Here is a 19,741-nt window from a genome sequence, read left to right on the forward strand (position 1 = left end):
TTCCTAGTGTGCATAGACAGTAAACTACTACGGGTTATGTACGCCCGCGGGCCTCTTGCCTAAGCACTCCCTGGGTGCCTTCCCCTTCCCCCCTGGGAACAAATGAAACAGAATAACTCAAACAATTTCAATAATCAAAACACTGCATCCTATTGACATACAACAGGCTTAACCAATCAGCTACTACACAATACTTAACAAAACTTTGAACAACACAGAATTTACCAATCAGCTCCCCAGCAACAATCAACACAGGACACATTTATGTCTGTTAGCAACAACCAATATAATAGCCATCAGCCTCCTCTCTCAGCAATCATCTCTTTCCTGAGCAACTGAACACTGGCTTATAAAGCTTCAGAAGGAGCTGGTAATTGGAAACAGCTGCGTCCTGACGAGGGGGCGGGGTCAGCTCTCCAATCATCAATGGGGCTGACCAATCAGCTGCTTGTAGAGAATTTCAGGAATCCATTTCCTGAAATACATACATGAAAATACACAAACCACAACACAGAAACTGGGGAACGTAACACCGAAGAACACCATCCCAACCATGAAGCACGGCGGTGGCAGCATCATGTTGTGGGGGTGCTTTGCTGCAGGAGGGACTGGTGCACTTCACAAAATAGATGGCATCATGAAAAAGGAAAATGATGTGGATATATTGAAGCAACATCTCAAGACATCTGTCAGGAAGTTAAATCTTGGTCGCAAATGGGTCTTCCAAATGGACAATAACCCCAAGCATACTTCCAAAGTTGTGGCAAAATGGCTTAAGGACAACAAAGTTGGAGTGGCCATCACAAAGCCCTGACCTCAATCCTATAGAAAATTTGTGAGCAGAACTGAAAAAGTGTGTGCGAGCAACGAGGCCTACAAACCTGACTCAGTTACACTCGCTCTGTCAGGAGGAATGGGCAAAAATTCACCCAACTTATTGTGGGAAGCTTGTGGAAGGCTACCTGAAACATTTGACTCAAGTAAACAATTTAAAAGCAATGCTACCAAATACTAATTGAGTGTATGTAAACTTCTGACCCACTGGGAATGTGATGAAATAAATAAAAGCTGAAATAAATAATTCTCTCTACTATTATTCTGACATTTCACATTCTTAAAATAAAGTGGTGATCCTAACTGACCTAAAACTGGGAATTCTTACTGGGATTAAATGCCAGGAATTGTGAAAAACTGAGTTTAAATGTTTTTGGCTAAGGTGTATGTAAACTTCTGACTTCAACTGTAGTTATTTACAAACAGATTGGGTTTATTAGCTACAACATCCTCATGAGCTCAGGTACAGTGGACCCTGTAGAACATCTATGGCGAATCAAAAGGAACTCCCAACAAAAACTCCCAGAGGCTGCATAGCGAATAAATACAACTGTTTATTATGAATTTTCATGACAATTACGTAGGCATATGCTACACATTGTATGTCAATTGACCCTTTCTTTTTCGTACGCAAATTTCCCTTGTGCGTCTTTACGTGTGATTTCGTGTGATTACACACATCACACACACACACTTGTGGATACCAGCACCGCTATTAAAATGTACCTTTTGTTAAGCAAATCACCTGATAGATGAGGTGAGTTGGAGCGGGTCTTTTAAACATATTGTTAATGTTGCGACAGTTCGTTTCTGGTAATAGAACAAAATAGTCATCACATAGTAACTTCTGATTTAGCTGTACTTTAATTAATGCAAACACGTGTGTGGTATATGTGTGGTTCGTATATATACGGTCTCGCTGTTTTACCTCGCAGGGCAAAACAGAGAAGAGAACGACACATCCTATTGTTCTCTCTTTTATACTCTAACAGAGATAGTTCCTGCTCAATGCTGGCCTGTCCGAGGGAGGAGGAGCGTGGTTTAAACTTGCTCCTGTCGTCGGCGTGTAGGCTGATCCCAGCCTCGTGACGCACTTCCTGTTGCCGGTTGTAGTTCTTCTTGTCTTCAGCAGTTGGTTTATCCGTAGTTTATGTACTTAGCATAGCTTCCCCAGTATATTATATAAGGCCCTTATGCATACAATTAGCCAGTTCAACCCTAACAATATGTAGGGCACACAGTGCCAGAGGCCGGGGTTGAATTCCCAGACGGGTAGGATAAACTCCCCCCCCACTGAGCCTGTGTGTGGGAGTTCGATCATGTTGAATGCTCTCTTTTCTTCTCCCCATAGGTCAGGAGTACAGGATGTACAACACATATGATGTGCACTTCTACGCTGTATGTGGGTTTTGTGTGAACCAACAACTAAAATAAAATGTTATTGTTCACGTACACATATTTAGCAGATGTTATTGCGGGTGTAGCGAACGAAAAGACGCCATCTGACGAGTGGCAGATATTCTCCCGTAAAGGTTGAGAACTTAGTCCCTCATGACCTCGGGAACCAGGTATAAGACAACTATTCACACACACTGCACCAACATTTAGCTACAATTCATAAATGATATGGTCCTTCGAGCTGGATTCATATTCAAAGAAACAATATGGCCCTCGAGCTGGATTCATATTAAAATAAATTATATGGACCATTGAGACAATTTCATATATAAAGTTCTCAATTTTAAATACTGGTACTGATTTAAGATATGTGCATGTAACTTGGTTGTTCGCGATATACGTTGAAGTCAAGAGGCACGAAAATGTTGCACTTTGAAAATGTCACCCAATGAGTGAGTCTGTTGTGACCTCTAAATGACGACAGCGGCAGCACGTTATCGCCTACCTGATCCACGACACCGCCGACTGGAAGGACCTGAACCTGAAGTTAGTCTCTGTAGACCTGCAGGACTATCACCTGATCCAGGACACACAGTACCTCCAAGACATGTCACCCGTCCGCCAGGTACCACTGATAATAATGTAATACAACTATAATATATAGTAGCGTAGGGATTCCACCGCTCGGACTCAGCCGACATACAGTACATACAGTACATGCAGGACATGTAGTCCATCTGCCAGGTAAAACAGAATTTCAGAGTTGGGGTGCTTCTGTAGGATTAGTTACAAGGATAAAACTATACAGTCAGCATCAGCTAGCATCTAGTTTCCGTAGTGTAGTGGTTATCACGTTCGCCTAACACGCGAAAGGTCCCCGGTTCGAGACCGGGCGGAAACATACTTTTTTGGCGGGCAATAATAGCTGTTTTCATACACAGTATTTAAGCGTTCAAGTTTAACAGGAGAGCAAGTTATGGCATGCAATTATGAAATGGAACACTTTATCCACAGGTATATATTTTTGGGTGGCTAAATTATGCTCTCAGGAGTAGGATTTTGAATTATATTATTTATTTCTATACAGACATGACTAAATATATAATTTTGGCAAATGTATTTAATAAAAATAATTGAGATTTTTTTTTTTAAGTATTTAATTATTTGATACATTTATTTCAAATGTAATTTTATCCCCTTCAGGTTGTAATGGAGTCGGAGATTAAGTTTGTTCGTTTTTGTAATTTCAAGATTGCTCTCACACCATATTAGTTTTAGATTATAGGAATGATAATCTGCTCTCTCTCCGCCTCTGTCTCAGTGCGTACTGTGTGGCTTTGTGGCTGGCCTATGTGTGTGTGTGATAGAAATAGAAAGCAGTTACTTTGCGAGCCTGAAAATACATGATTTAAGTGATTGTAAGTTCATTAAAGTATGAATTATTTACATTGAAGAGCTACAAAAATAGTGATTTTGGCAGACAGCAGCTCTATAGAGATGAGATGACTTGAAATTAAATAATAAAGTCATCAAATAAAACTAATATTTTATTAAAGTAATGTGAATAACTGATGGTTAATAAGTGATAAGCAGTCAATACCATTGAAGGACTTTTATTAGTTGTTTTATTCTGTGTTGTTACAGCATTCAACCCATATAATGCCTAGCGCATTGAATATCAGAAACCGTGATTATTTTTTCAGAATCTAACCGAAACCGAACCGACCACAAAAAGCATTAATCGCTCAGTAGTATGGAATACCAATGCCAAAGCATAAAATGTTTATGGCCGTTATATGCCAATTCCACATACAGTGTGCTAAATACATAACAATTGAATTTAAACCGAACTTTCAGTCCTCGTTAGTATAGTGGTCAGTATCCCCGCCTGTCACGCGGGAGACCGGGGTTCAATTCCCCGACGGGGAGGAATTTGTTTTATAGTTTTTTTTATATTTCTGTCTGTGAGATAAACTTCACAGTAAGATGCCATTCAGATCTTGACTTTACGGTCTCTCGGTCTCTTCAGGCCAGTACTACAATTACGACAGCAGTGGATGTCAGACTAGTGTGCATGTGATGTGCCGAAAATCTCCCCCCTGCCAGAATTCTCACCCCTTCTAATTTCCTTAATTTTGTGGCTAAAGTGAAATACTTTCTGTGACACACCAGAGTCAAATACTTTCTATAGAACAAACTTCACGACAGGATAGGCAACCGAAATTAATAATTAATGTATGATTGTTATATTAAACATAGAGGAGGGAGTAAAATGTTGGCAAGCAATCAACATTTCAGAACAACTATGGCTGAATTATTATCCTTACACTTTCAAAAATATTAGTCGAATAAGACATGGGATAGATGATGAATTTTTGCAAAGAGATGTATTTATAGACTAATACAAAAATCGGAAGTGGGTTTAGGTACGGGCGACATGGGCATGCCGAGGGCCCGAGCTTCCTGATGCGGGCAGAGGCGTGCACTGAAGGGGGGGTTCGCCCAGGGCGCCATACAAGCCAGAACCGCCACATACTCTTGAAACAAATAGCCAAACTGAAAACTGCAGACAAAAATGCTTTCTTATACGAAGATCAGTGAAATGTAGGCTAAACTGACAACGGAGTGAAGAGCAGAAATCTCAACTAGCAAGCAAGTCGCAGCAATGAAGAAGGCGAAGGGGGGGGGGGGGAGAATTTAGGCATAACACCGGCCAGTGATTCCTACGGGTATCTGGACTGTGAGATGGCGAGTTTCAGGTCAGACAAGCCAAGACATAAAGAGCAATACTATTGTTGACTATTAAAACACTAATAGAAAAGTATTGACTAAACAGCGCCACACACTGGACAAACAGAGGAATATCTTGCCCCTGATCAGACTGCTATTTTAACCCCCGCTGGTCTAGAAATGCTTATAGTAATGCTTATATTATTGCTTGTTGCTTTTTTCAAATATTGCTGATAATCTCTGTGACTACGTAAAGTCAATTTGGTTTTCTTAAAAAGCGCATAAAATACAATTTTATATTGTAATTATTATGAATGACTTCCAGACTCAACAACACATTCTGATCACACTTTGAATCTAACAAAACAAAGCACTACTGTTCAAACCCCTTCCCCAGGCCTTTCCTAAATAAAAGATTTGCAGTGCACTGAAGTCTATGTTTCACCTGAATGTGGTGAGTTTTGCTAGGGGTCAGATGGGTGCGGTCAACGGTATGAGGCCAATGGGGGTGCCTGACCGCTCAAGTGTCCGTACACCAGGGTGGTGTACGGACTGGCCACTACTATGATCCAACGAGTGACACATTTTGTATGGTCATTTGAGTAAATTCAACAAACGGTAGAAATGTTTGACTGTTATATGACTCTCTCATCTTCCACATTTCAAACCAAAATATCCAGACAATTGACCAAATAATAAATCAATCCCAATATCTCAGCCCACTCTCGCTCTGTGTCAGGTTATGCTGGAGGAGGGTCTACGGTAGTGCAGAGGGCTGCTACCGGACAGTGTGGGAGCGTCTGGTAATGGTCTTCCGGACCTCCAAGGCCTACTGTGAGAAGGGTATTGACCGCTCCCTGGCCTACATGAGGCCTCTCAGCAACTGGGGCATGCAGCTGGCCCTGTACACCTCACCACCATGGGACCAGGCCCCCGGACCATCACCACCACCATACCTACTGGCCAGGCCCCCAAGACCACCACCACCACCATACCTACTGGCCAGGCCCCCAAGACCACCACCACCACCATACCTACTGGCCAGGCCCCCAAGACCACCACCACCACCACCATACCTACTGGCCAGGCCCCCAAGACCACCACCACCACCATACCTACTGGCCAGGCCCCCAAGACCACCACCACCACCATACCTACTGGCCAGGCCCCCAAGACCACCACCACCACCATACCTACTGGCCAGGCCCCCAAGACCACCACCACCACCACCATACCTACTGGCCAGGCCCCCAAGACCACCACCACCACCACCATACCTACTGGCCAGGCCCCCAAGACCACCATCACCATCATAATGGCGAGTCACTTTCATGGCATATAGGCACACATATACACACACACACACCACACACACACACACACTGGACCAACATTGTCCTTCAAGCGAGATAAATTGAAATGCTAAAGTTTTTCATGCCAGATTGACATAATTTACATTGCCATTCTAGCTGGATTAATATGAATAAATGCTATGTTCCTTGGAGACCACAGAATGATCAAGCTATTGAGTAACAGAAGATCACAGAACATTGACAACCATTTTACCAATAGGTATAGTAAATCCTCATCTTTCACATTGAACAACACACCAATCACATATGATAACGGGAAACACAGCAAGTCAAAAGCAAGCCTAGTGTAAGTCCAGGAAGGTCTTTCCACATCAGCAGAAATGTAAAGACACTGTCCCTGGGTGGGCTCAAACCACCAACCTTTAGATTAACAGTCTAACGCACTAACCAATTGCACCACAGAGACTTGCGCGTACATTAACCCTCAGCAGGCCAAAGTCACATGGAAGATCACTACAAGTCAGGAAGGGTCTGTTCACATTGCTACAATCTGAAAAATGTCATCCCTGGGTGGGGTCGAAGCACCAACCTTTAGATTGACAGTCTAACGCGCTGACCAATTGCTTCACAGAGACTTGTGGTGTGTTTGACCCTGACACTTGACCTTTGGCCATCTGTGATCTCATCCAACTGTACATGGAGTTTATGACAAAACAACACTTTGTTCCAATTATTCTGTCAACGTGTAACGAAACTGCCGCAACATTTTCAAGGAATTGTGCCACAGAGACATGTGGTTACATTGACCCTCAGCAGGCCAAAGTCACATGGAAGATCACTACAAGTCAGGAAGGGTCTGTTCACATCGCTACAATCTGAAAAATGTCATCCCTGGGTGGGGTCAAAGCACCAACCTTTAGATTGAAAGTCTAAAACGGTAACAGATTGTGCTAGAGAAGCTTCTGGTGGAATTGACCCTCAGCAGGCCAAAGTCACAGGGAATCTCATTACAAGTCCAGGATGTCACTTCATGGAGCACTACAAATTGAAAAATCTCATCCCTGGGTGGGCTCCAACCACCAACCTATAGCTTAAGAGTCTAACGCACTAACCAATTGCACAACAGAGACTTGTGGTGTATTTGACCTTGACAGTTGACCTCTGGCCATCCGTGATCTCATCCAACTGTACATGGAGTTTACGACACAACAACACTTTTTTCCAATGGTTGTGTCAACATGCAACTAAAGTGCTGCAACATTTTCAAGGAAGTAGCCCTGTAGTTTTCTAACGTTTGTTAGCTTTTTCAATGGCCTTAAAAGGGCAAAAATGTCGAGCAATCTTCGTCAGCGCAACATTTTATTAACCTCACTAGGGTAGGGGGCACTATTTTCACCTCTGGATGAAAAGCGTGTCCAAAGTAAAGTGCCTGCTACTCAGGCCCAGAAGCAAGGATATGCATATAATTGGTAGATTTGGATAGAAAACACTTTAAAGTTAAAATAATGTCTGTGAGTATAACAGAACTGATATGGCAGGCGAAAACCTGAGAAAAATCCATCCAGGAAGTGGGATTTTTTAATGTTTGTAGTTTTATATTGAATGCCTATACAGTATCCCATGACTTAGGACTGAAATTGCACTTCCTATTGCTTCCACTAGATGTCAACAGTCTTTAGAAATTGTTTCAGGCTTGTATTCTGAAAATTGAGGGAGTAAGACCACTTTGAGTGAGTGGACCCTGGGAAGTCGCCAGAGCTGTTTCCTGCGCCTGACCGAGAGCGCGCCTTTCTTGTTTTTCTTTTATATTGATGAGGCTATTGTCCGGTTGAAATATTATCGATTATTTAGGCTAAAAACAACCTGAGGATTGATTATAAACATCTTTTGACATGATTCTACGAACTTTACGGATACTATTTGGATTTTTCGTTTGCCAGTTGTGACTGCCTTTGAGCCATTGGATTACTGAACAAAACGCGCCAACAAAACGGAGGTTTTTGCATATAAAGAGGGACTTTCTCGAACAAAACAAACATTTATTGTGAAACTTGGAGTCTTGTGAGTTGCAACCATATGAAGATCATCAAAGCTAAGTGATTCATTTTATCGCTATTTCTGACTTTTGTAACTCTAATACTTGGCTGGTAACTGTTTGTAATGTTTTGTGTGCTGGGCGCTGTCCTCAGATAATCGCATGGTATGCTTTTGCCCTAAAGACTTTTTGAAATCTGACACCGCGGTGTTAAAGTTGCGTCTTATTCGTTTCTGGTATCAGAACAAAATAGTCAGCACATAGTAACTTCTGATTTAGCTGTACTTTAATTAATGCAAACACGTGTATGGTAAATATGTCGTTCGTATACGGTCTCTCTGTGACACCTCGCAGGGCAGACAGAAGAAGAGAGCGTCACATTCTATTGTTCTCTCTTTTATACTCTGACAGAGATAGTTCCCGCTCAATGCTGGCCTGTCAGAGGGAGGAGGAGCGTGGTTTAAACTTGCTCCTCCTAACGTCGGCGTGCAGGCAGGTCCCAGCCTAGTGACGCACTTCCTGTCGCCGGGTGTCGGTCTTCCTGTCTTCAGCAGTTGATTTATCCGTAGTTTATATACTTAATATTGTAGCATAGCTTCCCCGGTATATTATAAAGGTTATGCATACAAATAGCCAGTTCAACCCTAACAGCGGTTGGATTAACAAGAAGTTAATCTTTAAACCGATGTATAACACTTGTATGTTTTATGAATTTTTATTATGAGTATTTCTGTTTTTGAATTTGGCACTCTGCAATTTCACCGGATGTTGGCCAGGTGGGACGGTAGCGTCCCACATACCCAAAATAAGTTTATTAAAAGGCATCTGGCAGGAGTAAATTCAGCCACAATCACGAATATCATTTGATAAATATATATCTTAAACAACTGCATTTTCAAGAATGTAATATATGATCGCCAAGCCCATTCAAAATAATTAGGGGACTGACCCGGAAGAATGATGTAATGCCGAGTCACTTTCATGGCATATAGGCACACATATATATACACACACACACACACACACACACACACACACACACACACACACACACACACACACACACACACACACACACACACACACACACACACACACACACACACACACACCAACATTGTCCTTCAAGCGAGATAAATATAAATGCTAAGGTTTTTCATGCCAGATTGACATAATTTACATTGTCATACTAGCCGGATTAATATGAATAAATGATATGTTCCTTAGAGACCACAGAATGATCAAGGTATTGAGTAACAGAAGATCACAGACCATTGACAGTGATTTTACCAGTAGGTATAGTAACTTGTCATCTTTCATGTTCAACAACACACCAATCACATGTGACAACAGGAAACAAAGCAGGTCAAAAGCGAGCTTACTGTAAGTCCAGGAAGGTCTTTCCAAATATAAACACAACATGTAATGTGTTGTTCCCATGTTTCATGAGCTGAAATAAAAGATCCCAGAAAGAAAAAGCTTATTTCTCTTAATTTTGTTCACAAATTTGTTTACGTCCCTTTTGCCAAGATAATCCATCCACTTGATTAAACAACATGATCATTACACAGGTGCAACATGTGCTGGGGACAATAAAAGGCCACTCTAAAATGTGCAGTTTTGTCACACAACACAATGCCATAGATGTATCAAGTTTTGAGGGAGAGTGCAATTGGCATGCTGACTGCTGGAATGTCCAACAGAGCTGTTGCCAAATAATTTCTCTAAACTGCTTCCAATGTCATTTTAGAGAATTTGCTATTACAACCAACTGGCCTCACACCCGCTGACCATGTGTAACAACACCACCCCAGGACCTCCACATCCACCTTCTTCACACATTCGGGATCGGTTGATACCAGCCACCTGTACAGCTGATGAAACTGAGGAGTATTTCTGTCTGTAATAAAGCCCTTTTGTTGGGAAAAACTCATTCCGATTGGCTGGGCCTGGCTCCCCAAGTGGGCGGACCTGGCTCTCAAGTGCGTGGGCCTTGTCTTCCCAGGCCCACCCATGGCTGCGCCCTGCCCAGAAATCCATAGATTAGGGCCTAATGAATTTATTTAAATTGCCTGATTTCATTTATTAACTGTAACTTGGCAAAATCTTTGACATTTTTGCATGTTGCGTTGACATTTTTGTTCAGTATATTAATGGTATGGTCCTTCGAGGCGGATTCATATCTATAAACACTAACATTATATGTTCCCTCGAGACAGATTAATATGTATACATTTCATGGTCCTTTGAACCAGATTCATATTTAATTTATATGGTCCTAGTTGGCTTCATATTTATAAATTGTATGGTCCTAGTTGGATTAATATGGACAAATTATATGGTCTTTCGAGACAATTATATTTTTTAAAGATTTACAGCATTAAAACTAGGGATGTGAAAAATATTTTTTTTTCTTAACGTTTAAACGATAAGAAAAATGCATACAATTCCATGTGAATTCACAATGCATCTGTGCTGCTGCCAGCAACGGTTTGGGTGTCACGGTGCTTCATTTCAGATGGTTAAGCATTGCACCTGTACTACCATTACTGAACCTCAATTCCACCTCGCAAAGATTGCATTTCCTACTCCTTTACCTCAAAGTAATGCCTCGCTGCTGTCGCTTGCCTTTCTCAGCCATTTTTACAACCGTTAACGACGATGACGTAGTGGTAGAGAGTCGACTCCAAAATAATTGATTCCTCGACTCTCTGTGTCGACCCCATTTCTGATTGTTAAGATTAGATTCCAATAGGAATCGACTCCTAAGAGTCGAATGCCGAACTTCCGAGAACACAAATACTCACATCTTCCATAATGAGGTGGCGAGAGACGGATAGAGAGAGGGAAGGGGTACAGTGTAGACAGGTTGGCCACCAGGCAGACAAAGTCAGAACGTGCACTAGGCCTATCTATCGGCAATCAAAAGCTGTATCTCACAAATGAATGCTGTATCTCGCAATTTATTGGCTTTCAATGTCTTGCAACTTCAGTAAAGCAGGGCCTATCATCAATGAATAGGCTAGGATATTCTACACGACACGAACCGAAGACTGAACACACACTCACATCATTAGAGAAGAGAGAGCTGGGGTGTAATCATTAATCCAGACTGTTTATCGGTTTGGAATCCCAATTTCATTTGAACGTTTAAACATTCACACCCCTAATTACAACGACAGACCTTTGCTTTATATACTATCAGACCACCGCCACCCATTTTACCAGTGGGTTAAACGCCACTGTCCTCGTGCTGTATGTATGTTCAAACAACATAAATCAAATCTGGGATACTGACCCAGATCTGTGATACTGACCCATACAACGAGCAGTCCTCGTGAACACTGACCATTGATGTTTGGCTGTCTGTGATTTCATTCTACGTGGAGTGTTATTCTAAATGCGGGGGGCAGCCATATTCAGAATGTCATTATGATAGAATCTCAAAATAGAACGGGGTCAAAGTCAAGATATGAATTGCCTTCTACTATGGGGTTATCTCTCATAACAGAATTCAAAAAATACTTTCCTCCCCGTCGGGGAATTGAACCCCGGTCTCCCGCGTGACAGGCGGGGATACTGACCACTATACTAACGAGGACTGCGTACGTTAAGACAATCTACCTAGTTTTCACAAGAAGTTAGTTTGTTTCCTTTCTCTAGAGCTAAAAGTGATGTTGAGCATGACGTTCTCCAGCATATTTTTAGAAACTTTTACTGTTGAAAAGTATAAATAGAGTAGAGTACATACACACACTAAAATGGTAAAAAATATATATATGTTGAGCAAAATAGTGCTTATTTAGACAACTGCAAACTTCAAAGAGTAGGGCATTCAAGGAGTGGGCCTGATGGGAATAATTAACTTTCTCCATGCTTTTGCATTATCATAATTCATATGCGCGCCACCAGAAATCCATGCATTAGCATATTTATGCCTACACATCCTGAGAAAATACAACATATTACTGGCCAGCTAACGTGCCTGGACCTTGTAGGCTAAACTGCCTACTAAATGGTTGCCCAATCAGGCAGGCTAGATGCAGTTATTTCTAAATTAATATGCATTCAATACGCCAGGCTTTTGAGATAGGCTATTTACTGAAGTTGACAGCCTAGATTCGAGTTTTGTAGGCTACTCAACTGAAAACAATAATAACATTCTTCATTACATTGTGTTGTTGTAGCCTAGGTATGATACAGTTCTTGTCCCTAAAAAACTGAAACAATAGGGTAGCTTTTAGGCATTTAGAGCTGGTATCAGGGGACTGGGAGGAAGCGCACTCAGCGCAAGCGCACATAGTGTTCAGGCTACCTATGATTTCGATTTATTTTTATATCACTGTGCTAACATTGAGTTTATGAATTATGGGCTAATATGAATATGCTTCTAATTTAAGCTATAGGCTACATCTCGATCCTGTCTGTCATTGTTCTGTTTCGCAATTACGCACCTGGCCTCTCCATTTCCACGGCTATTCCTCTTAAATCTTGTGGAGTCCCAGGAAAAGCCAGACTACAAAAGCTTGTTGACCACTTATTTCGTGCAATACGATAGTTGAGATGAACTTCTCTTGCCCTTTGGACACTTCCGCAAGCACTGCGGCCGTCTCAGCAAGAAAAACATTGATGCGCAGAGTATACTCTGCTTCCGATGATACACCTTCCGCTTTGTTGGGGACTGTCACCCCTTACAATGACACTATTGGCGTCAGTCCAGCAACTGACCCGATGACTCCCACTGGTGAAACACTTTGCGATATCACAGACCGATATCCTCGTCTCAGTTCGCAGGTACTGAAGAGGTTGCCACACGCGGACGCGGTGGTGACTGACATGCCTCGACAGCCACTGAGCGTTTTGAAACACAAACACCAGGAGATTTTGGTTGACGGCCATTCTCATAAAAACGCGGCCGCTGACAACTCGTACATAGGGTCCAATCTTTTCGTTTGCGCATCGGACACCAACACCACCCGCTGGTGGGGGGGTCCCGAGACACAAAGGGGGGGAATAGTAGCCTAGACCCATGATGAGCCTCATCGAGGCCGGTGGGGGGGTCGAGACTACGGACAACACCGTACGAGGCCGCCAGAGCATAAATCAAATCTAGTTGTAAACTCCCCTATGAGAACAGTGAGGAGCAGACAGGCCCCTAGACGGGGATTATCTTAGAAGACATCTAAGATAGTACTGAGGTGTACCACACTGGTCGTAAAGGAAGTCCAGTGGACTTGTCCACCTCCAAAACAAATGGCTACAATAATCATTCCTTGCCATGTGAAGGTCAACCACAATACAACTAGTAAAATGCTCCAATCATGTGTTCCGGTAGATAATATTTCAGAATAAATAGGTAGGATAACTGGTCCCCTTGAGTACCAGTAGCAATACTAGCAACAGTCAGTCCAGCTACAATCAGTAAGAAGGTTAGAGACCTAACCAATCAAATTACCATTGACAACAGCGACATAGGAGTCACTCAGAGTGCAACACATAGAGGGGAATCTCCAGTGCACTCTTCCAATGGTTAACACACATGTCACTAATAAATAGGACCCTCCATTCAGGAGGAAAATTATAAGAAGTCATGAACCATGATCACACCACGTACGACTGGTCCAATACTTAAAGAGTACTTCCGTCATGAGGTTAGCTCCTCCGTGGATAACATAGCTATGAAATAGACTTCATACCTATCGCCACTACAATAGTGGAAGACACAGTGACTTGTAGAAAAACTACTACAGACTCCCTTGACACCAATTCTGACTGACTTCCAGGCATTGACCTGAAAATTACCTGACTACGTCAGACTCATTCTGAACAAGTTGTAATCTGCCAGGATACTTGGTTTTCTTCCCTTGACATGCGCAATTGTGTAAGCATAAACACACATGCACAACGGATCATCCAATTAGGATTTATGCTAGGACCACTTAAGGGCCCAAGCAATATATAAAATCAAATCAAATTTATTTATATAGCCCTTCGTACATCAGCTGATATCTCAAAGTGCTGTACAGAAACCCAGCCTAAAACCCCAAACAGCAAGCAATGCAGGTGAAAGAAGCACGGTGGCTAGGAAAAACTCCCTAGGAAAAACTTCCTAGAAAGGCAAAAACCTAGGAAGAAACCTAGAGAAGAACCAGGCTATGAGGGGTGGCCAGTCCTCTTCTGGCTGTGCAGGGTGGATATTATAACAGAACATGGTCAAGATGTTAAAATGTTCATAAATGACCAGCATGGTCAAATAATAATAGTCATAGTAGTTGTCGAGGGTGCAACAAGCACGTCCGGTGAACAGGTCAGGGTTCCATAGCCGCAGGCAGAACAGTTGAAACTGGAGCAGCAGCACGGCCAGGTGGACTGGGGACAGGAAGGAGTCATCATGCCAGGTAGTCCTGAGGCATGGTCCTAGGGCTCAGGTCCTCCGAGAGAAAGACAGAAAGAGAGAAAGAGAGAATTAGAGAGAGCATATTTAAATTCACACAGGACACCGGATAAGACAAGAGAAATACTCCAGATGTAACAGACTGACCCTAGCCCCACGACACATAAACTACTGCAGCATAAATACTGGAGGCTGAGACATATACCAGCCTTAGTAAAGTTGAACATTTACTTCTAGGCCTTTGACTCTACAGCATTCACCAGTTTTCTTCCCAGAAGTCCATAGGTCATCCCTGTAGACTGCCCAAAACTAGTGCATTACAGCTGTAGACTTATCATATAGTTATCAACTTAGGATAGTGCCTAAGCAACACACCAAGTAGGAAAACCCTAGATATGTCATTAGAGACAATGCCATGATAATAATTTTGCCAGAACATTGGACGTATATAGAACACAGTCCAATTAGATGATTTTTGTGTGAGAACTATATTTTGTATGTCTTTTGTTTATGCTTTCATTCCTTTTCGATTCAGTTCCTTTGACACTTAGGAAGTGATAGAGCCATAAACAAAGTCCCCATACAACCATCACTTAGTGCCACAACGCCGCTCATTGGGGAATGAATGTAATTATATATATTTCATGAGTGTGTGTGCGTTGTTAACATCTGCCTAAGTTACTGCCCAGATCTTCCAGTCTGGACGACGGGTCCAGAACGGCGACCCCAATCCGGACACCCACGGCCTATCCTTATGGCGGCATGCCCACTGTCAGAGAGCCTACCAAGGTAAACCACCAGAGTGGGGGACCGCAACGGCGATCACCGACCAGGACATTCCCTGGCCCTTCCTGGGGTACTTTGCAGCTTCCAGGGAACCTACCAAGGTACACCACTAGAGGGGACTGCAACAGCGACCACCAATCGGACATCACTGCCAATCCTTGTGGTGGACTGCTCCGCTTTCAGAGAGCATACCAAGTTCAACCACCAGAGGGGACTGCAGCGATGATCTACAAACGGGACATCACGTGGTCATGATTTTATGTTGATTTGTAACTTGCAGGATAAACAAGTTCCAAACCACCGGGGGGGGGGGGGGTATGTCATGACGTTGCCCTCTGGGTTTTCCATGCACCATCCCCCGACCTCTATACTTCTGACACAAGGCTGTGTGAAGCCGGTCATAAAATTCCAAAGGAGAATGTCCTGCCTCATGGCCCCAGTATAAGGAGACAGAGTGTTTTCATGGAGAGAACAAAGGATTCTTCCACCTCACAGAATTGGAGAACCAAACGAGATTTATGTTCTGGAGAAGGTATAAAAGATCGGTGAAGAATCCAGCTACGAACTGGTCCGCTTGGTACAATTTTGTGAGGCTCATTAGAGACAATATGGCCATATTACCATACTAAGGTTTATATACTAGCCTCAGCGATGAGACTTACATCTAATGGTTGTATAAAATGATTTAATAAGATTAAAGCTATTTGGAATATGTTGAGATGCTATGTACTGATGTTAATGTGAGAGAATTGTATTTCTGTACAAAGCTTAACTCAGTCATCGGCACGCCCCCAGGGACACAGACAGGACAAGGCGTCATGTGACAGCTTTTCTATGTTCAGTATAAAACCCCCACCCAGAATTTCTTTCTTGAGACCAGATTACCTCAGAAGAGAGAGCCAAGGTTTGACCATGCATTCCTCGACTGAACTTTAACCATACCACGTGGTTAAACTTTTAGACTATCGATACCGACAGAATAATATCAAGTCTTTGATATTAATTACTAGTCTGCAGCTAGAAATTCGGTATCATTGAACGCGAAGACCGACGAAACATCCATTCTATAACGACATTAATGAATGTCGCTTTGAAAGATCCATTCTAACCAAGAGAGAGAGAGAGAGAGAGAAAGAGAGAGAGAGAGAGAGAGAGAGAGAGAGAGAGAGAGAGAGGGAACTCTCCAACAGGACGACCTTTCCAACAAAGATCACGACGACACACTGAGCGTAAATACACTGCTCAAAAAAATAAAGGGAACACTTAAACATCCCAATGTAACTCCAAGTCAATCACACTTCTGTGAAATCAAACTGTCCACTTAGGAAGCAACACTGATTGACAATAAATTTCACATGCTGTTGTGCAAATGGAATAGACAACAGGTGGAAATTATTGGCAATTAGCAAGACACCCCCAATAAACTAGTGGTTCTGCAGGTGGGGACCACAGACCACTTCTCAGTTCCTATGCTTCCTGGCTGATGTTTTGGTCACTTTTGAATGCTGGCGGTGCTTTCACTCTAGTGGTAGCATGAGACGGAGTCTACAACCCACACAAGTGGCTTAGGTAGTGCAGCTCATCCAGGATGGCACATCAATGCGAGCTGTGGCAAGAAGGTTTGCTGTGTCTGTCAGCGTAGTGTCCAGAGCATGGAGGCGCTACCAGGAGACAGGCCAGTACATCAGGAGACGTGGAGGAGGCCAACAACCCAGCAGCAGGACTGCTACCTCCGCAGGACTGCTACCTCCGCCTTTGTGCAAGGAAGAGCAGGAGAAGCACTGCCAGAGCCCTGCAAAATGACCTCCAGCAGGCCACAAATGTGCATGTGTCTGCTCAAACGGTCAGAAACAGACTCCATGAGGGTGGTATGAGGGCCCGACGTCCACAGGTGGGGGTTGTGCTTACAGCCCAACACCGTGCAGGACGTTTGGCATTTGCCAGAGAACACCAAGATTGGCAAATTCGCCACTGGCGCCCTGTGCTCTTCACAGATGAAAGCAGGTTCACACTGAGCACATGTGACAGACGTGACAGAGTCTGGAGACGCCGTGGAGAACGTTCTGCTGCCTGCAACATCCTCCAGCATGACCGGTTTGGCTGTAGGTCAGTCAGGGTGTGGGGTGGCATTTCTTTGGGAGGCCGCACAGCCCTCCATGTGCTCGCCAGAGGTAGCCTGACTGCCATTAGGTACCGAGATGAGATCCTCAGACCCCTTGTGAGACCATATGCTGGTGCGGTTGGCCCTGGGTTCCTCCTAATGCAAGACAATGCTAGACCTCATGTGGCTGGAGTGTGTCAGCAGTTCCTGCAAGAGGAAGGCATTGATGCTATGGACTGGCCCACCCGTTCCCCAGACCTGAATCCAATTGAGCACATCTGGGACATCATGTCTCGCTCCATCCACCAACGCCACATTGCACCACAGACTGTCCAGGAGTTGGCAGATGCTTTAGTCCAGGTCTGGGAGGAGATCCCTCAGGAGACCATCCGCCACCTCATCAGGAGCATGCCCAGGCGTTGAAGGGAGGTCATACAGGCACGTGGAGGCCACACACATTACAGAGCCTCATTTTGACTTGTTTTAAGGACATTACATCAAAGTTGGATCAGCCTGTAGTGTGGTTTTCCACTTTCATTTTGAGTGTGACTCCAAATCCAGACCTCCATGGGTTGATAAATTGGATTTCCATTGATTATTTTTGTGTGATTTTGTTGTCAGCACATTCAACTATGTAAAGAAAAAAGTATTTAATAAGATTATTTCTTTCATTCAGATCTAGGATGTGTTGTTTAAGTGTTCCCTTTATTTTTTTGAGCAGTATATATATATTTATTGCAATTGTTTCCAAATGAGTGTGCGTTCATGTGCAAAGGATTAGCATATCAATTGTTAATATTTATCAACTCTGTAGGGTCTTCTCAGCTGACCCCCCCACTACTCTTTTGTTTAACAAGCCGCCATGCCGGTTTAGACCACTAGGGCACATTCCGCTACCATTTCTTTGTGACGATACCTACTGTTTTGTATGCTTTCTGTGAATTACTTAGTTTAGTAAATAAATGATTTTAAGACAATTGATGTATGGATGACTTAGTGAAGACTGGGTTCGTGCAGATAACAACAATTTACGACGTTTGGAATGAGACTGGACGCGAGGTAAAATACACCATTTAAATCAGAAGATAATCGGTCAGATATTATGATATCTGGAAAGTTATATTAGGAAAATTATAACTTTGTAATCTGAATATTTTCCTTGGTGCCCCGACCTCCTAGTTAATTAAAGTTACACGATTAATCAGTTAATCGCGTAATAATAATTACAGAGAGTTATTTGATAAACATGTCTTCAGTTTAATGGTGCCCAAAGACACGACAATTTTAATTAAATTAAGGCTGTAACTCAACAACATGTGGAAAAAGTTGAGGGTGTAAATACTTTGTGAAGGCACTGTATAAAAAAAATTTTGCATTTTTTAGGGACGCCTAAAAAGTTCCCTATAGGAATTCCTATGTATAACCAAACTCAGTTCAGAAATCAATAGAGCACACAGCTCATATTATCAACATTCAGATAAATGAGTAGCATATTACTTACTGGTACACATTATGATTCTGTATTATTTAATTATTAATAAGGCATGTTTAATTCTATCAAATGAACAGTGTCCACTCCTATTATATCAATTGTAGCTAGTTGTAAGACAATCCCCCATGACACAAACTGTTCACACCCCTCTTGTTGAGGGATAGAACATTTTGCAGATTTTAATTGTATTTCCTGCAATTCTATACATTTTGCCATGGGGTGGAGAAGATTTTGCAGTTTTAAAGCTCATTTCCTGCAATTCTACACATTTGGCCATGTTTTATGTGTGTTCATGTGATATCTGAGTGACTCAAACATTACAACAAAATCAATGGGCTAAAAATCCAAAATAAAAATGGTTTAGCTGGGCTAGTTGATCTGGACATTTCTGACAAGTTATAAATAGCTATTTAAGGTCTGTATTGACTAACAGGACAATAATACAAATTCTGAAGCACTACCCAATTTGGAAATATGCAACTTTCAAGAATATTTTGTACATTTTTGTTAATGCCATGTTACTTTCTAACAGGATAGCCTTCTAAAAAGGCACTTATTTCCATATTTTTCCTATTGTTGTCAAAATGAAAAAATTCTCCATGAGGCTGATAACATGCATTGTAATCTTGGCTGCCTGTCAGATTAACAATTCTAGTGA

At 42.5% G+C, this 19,741-nt stretch overlaps 3 non-coding genes across 3 annotated transcripts; 2 read left to right on the forward strand and 1 right to left on the reverse strand.

The window, feature by feature from the left end:
- Positions 1-3,060: 3,060 nt before the first annotated feature.
- On the forward strand, positions 3,061-3,133 carry trnav-aac (transfer RNA valine (anticodon AAC)). The gene has a single exon. It is a non-coding gene; the product is annotated as a tRNA-Val (tRNA).
- A 956-nt stretch (positions 3,134-4,089) lies between these two features.
- On the forward strand, positions 4,090-4,161 carry trnad-guc (transfer RNA aspartic acid (anticodon GUC)). Its single transcript has one exon. It is a non-coding gene; the product is annotated as a tRNA-Asp (tRNA).
- Positions 4,162-11,839: 7,678 nt separating this feature from the next.
- Positions 11,840-11,911, reverse strand: trnad-guc (transfer RNA aspartic acid (anticodon GUC)). Its single transcript has one exon. It is a non-coding gene; the product is annotated as a tRNA-Asp (tRNA).
- Between the last annotated feature and the right edge of the window lie 7,830 nt (positions 11,912-19,741).

Source organism: Salmo salar, chromosome 07, assembly GCF_965601325.2.
Source record: "Salmo salar chromosome 07, fSalSal1, whole genome shotgun sequence".
Taxonomy (NCBI): domain Eukaryota; kingdom Metazoa; phylum Chordata; class Actinopteri; order Salmoniformes; family Salmonidae; genus Salmo; species Salmo salar.